Here is a 4139-nt window from a genome sequence, read left to right on the forward strand (position 1 = left end):
CATAACATGATGTTTTTCTGAGAAAAGCGGATTGGAGCAAAGCGTTCTGAAATCAGCTGCAATCAGCTGATTCATGCGCGCGAAATTTGACTCTGAAAGAACGCACGCGCACATGAAAAAGACATACAGGATGCTTTCCAGCAAGGAACACAATCAGACACTGTGTAACACAAGGAATCGTTTCATTCTTGTTTAACGTAGGCAAACAATAAGGATGTAATGATTCATTGTGTCATATCTCTAAATACAATTTAGATAATAATGTCACTACTTGCTTATTTTAGTGATAAATAGTTCTAATAGGTATTATTTATTTATAGTTTACTATAATTAATGATAATAAGGTATGAGTTAACAAGACAAATAAAACACATATGATCTCGATGTCTCGAGCTTATGTAAATTATAGGTAAAAATTCAGTTAACTCTTACTTGTCAGAATAAAATAATTCTTACAGCACGAAATATACAGCAGCAACATTACAGTAATATTGAAATATAAGTATTATATTGGAAATTTGCATTAATATTGTGAAATATTGTATATTGTAACATTTAATACTTTGTAGGAAATATTGTAATATATTGCTATATATAGTATATATAAAATATTACAATTCAAGAAGTATTAAAATATTTTACAACACAGTTGCGAAATTGCTTTCTTCACTACTGAATGCAGTCAATTAACCCGGTTGGAGCAGGCTAAAACTTTACCGCACATTTCCGGCGAATCAAATTTTATTTTAAACAAATTCGTTTTCTCCTACAAGAACATTTTTCTTAAAAAAATGAAAGTTTTTTTTATACACAAAAATTACAGCGCATTCGTAATTGACAAATATATAATTTCCTAATATATTCTTCATCCGTGCATTACACAGATATATAAATAATTTTTTAACTTTATCGAATTTTATGTGCCGGAATAAATAAAAATCGCCGTTGTAAGTATATGAATATGTTTCTCTCGAAATTGCGCTGATACGCTTTATCGTGAATTCGAAGTAGAGGAGGAAAAAGAAGCAGTTTCGTTTTTAATACACGCTTTAGTGCGATATCAATTTCAGTCTTAGACATAGGAAGCATACGCGTGTTTCGGGAAGATTCTTTTCTTGTCAGAGATTTGCTACAACTACATCCGATTACGCTAAAATCTATATCAAGAAAAGTCGGCATGTTATGTACAAGACACAGAAGAAAGCCTATTCACATTTTAGGTCACACGCACGCATGCACATCCACAACAAGACAAAATCGTCGATTTTCTATTAAAAAGTACGCAGTCGACGTAATGATTTAGTCAGCGGTATTTGCGTTTTATGCAGAGGATCGTGATGAAATATGTGTATTTTTTTATAAGTGCTTTTTTGCATTAAATGAAATTCTCTTTTGAAAAAATCTTTTTTCCTAGATAAATATTGACAGATATAAAAAAATATTTTATAGTACTTTATAATTTTTTAAACAATTTTTTATAAAACAAAATGTAATTTATAAAAAAATTAACATTTTTTTTATATAATATATAAATTAAAACTACTTTTTATTATTATATGTATATAAAACACTCTTTAAAACTCCCCCATTCAACTTTTAATCAAAACTTTTTTAATATCTGTGATATAGTTTAACCGACATTTACTCACACAAAAAACAACTTTTTTCAAATAAGAATTTTATCTTCTTAACATACGAAAAAACATTTATAAAAAAACTACATGTTTCTTTTTTTCTATATTTTATTGTACCATATCTACAGCTTATTAAAATCAAAAGGAAACATTTGAATTTATGTTTCTTTATAAGATTTTCTAAAATCGAAACAATTCGTGTATCGATGATTTTTATTAATGTTTACACGCGAACATTCATAAAAATCTTTAATGTTTAATTTTATTGACATCCTCATACGTAAACGTTAATAAAGAATAAAGATCTTTGACATGTTGCATAAAATGAAATATGATATGATCTATCATCAGTTTTTATTAACAAATGAGTGGAAGTTCGAAAAGTACATGCTAAAACGCATACAAGATTTAAATACAATCCTTTCTGCGCATATATGACTATAATAACATGTTCTGGCACAGTCGGATTTTCATAGTAGATATTATCAATCGAGTTACACACACATACGCACGCACACACGCACGCACGCGCGCGCGCGCACACACACACACACACACACACACACACACACACACACACACTCTCTCTCTCTCTCTCTCTCTCCCTCTCTCTTCTGAAATCTGATACTTTCATACAAATGTATGTATGTAAATATAATGTGATCTATTTATATATATTTATATAAAATACATACTTTAAAAATAACGCTTGATCGAGATTGCATGGAATTTTCTTAGAATGCTCTATAGCTCCATTTATTCCAAAAAAATCATCACATATTTCGTAACATGTGTAGTTATTAGAGGGATGTGTTTAGTCAAAAACACAAGATCGAGTCTCATCGATATCGACATAAGCTGACGAAAATAATAGAAGAAGGAAAGGAGTATTAAATGTAGTATGAGCTTGAAAACTTAATACTTATGCTTTGGTTTAAGTAAAGGGAAGATCTTGCGGAGTCTACATGACGTCATTATTCAAGCAAAGCGTCAGAGAGAGAAATAGAGCCATTTGTACGATATTATTCGGAGAAGTCTAGGACAAACGCGTCTATATATTATCATTATTATTATTATTATTATTATGTAGGACAAGATCATTATCTCATGAATTACAGCAGCACTTTTGCGTAAATGTATATACACTATGTTCGACATATGCTGGTATGTATTAGAATTTCACCCTGCCAAAAATCATTTTGACAGACTTTCGGAAGCTAGGAAAAACAACCAATATTTGTTAATTTTTTTTACAGATATCTTTGACTTTTGAGTGTGAGAATATGCAACTGTTACCTTAAAAACAATTCAGAAGAAAATTATTTAAATGTTCTGTTGTGACTTAATAAGGTTGGGATATTGAAATATACAGATAAAAATAAGAGACACATATTTGTTTATAAGTGCTTAATTGCATTATTAAGAGAATCCTAAAATCATCTGTTTTGCCGATTATTTTTCAACTAAGTATTTTTTTTCACAAAAAAGTATAAACGGTAATAATCCAACCAAGTCGACTTTATGCTAAAAACGATAAAAGTTGGTAAAAGATTTGTTATTGACTTTTGGTGTCGACTTGTAAATATATATTTGTTTTATATACAAGATTTATACTTTATACATATAAACAATCTTAATTTGGATTAAGAATTACATGAATAAACACAATATTAAGTGTGTGTTCTGAAAATTAAACTTACAGGAAGGCAGCGTACTTGAGGTCATAAAATTGAAAAACTTTATGTGATATAGTACTCTATCTACCAGGAGAGTATTTGAGCAAAAGAGTAGGATTCAACGCTTAGCCATTTCCGAGAAAAATCAATTTGAAAAATATGGTTTTTCTTATATACCGATTCCCTTATATCGATCAGCGAGAAGTAGCTCGGGCGTTAATGTGTTCTACAATGAAGTCCAGTTAGATCAGATGATCAGGCTGGCTAAAACACTATTCCTTTACGTTAAAAAACGAAGCAATGTTTATTTTTTTTTGCGATTTTCTTCAAAACAAAGCAAAAATGAGTATATTTCTACAAGACTTTTTTTTCATGGTTTATCGATTCCTTACACACTTTTAAAGTTTTGACATTTACATTTTGGACACCCTGTAATGCGTGCGATATTAATGTAGTATATAGTGACGTGTCAATGATACGTAAATCATTATGTGTGTAACTCCTACTGATTTGATAAAACAGACGATTTTAGGATTCTCTTAAGGGAATGAAATTCTCTCTTGAAAAAAAATCGATTTGTTTCTTTTTTTTTCTTAATGAATACCGTCTAAAGTATAAACAACATTTTTTATACAAAAATTAGATTTTGAAAATATTTTATAATAACAAATTTTTTAATTTTTCATTTTCTATAAATAAAGAAAATCCATTAAAATTTTATATGAAAATTAATTTACATAAATATTTTTATCAATATTAATATATATATTATTCAAAATTTATATATATAAATAAGATAATATAGGTATATATATATATATTTTATATA

The sequence above is a fragment of the Cyphomyrmex costatus genome, unplaced genomic scaffold (assembly GCF_001594065.2).
Source record: "Cyphomyrmex costatus isolate MS0001 unplaced genomic scaffold, Ccosl1.0 scaffold223, whole genome shotgun sequence".
In the NCBI taxonomy this organism is placed as follows: domain Eukaryota; kingdom Metazoa; phylum Arthropoda; class Insecta; order Hymenoptera; family Formicidae; genus Cyphomyrmex; species Cyphomyrmex costatus.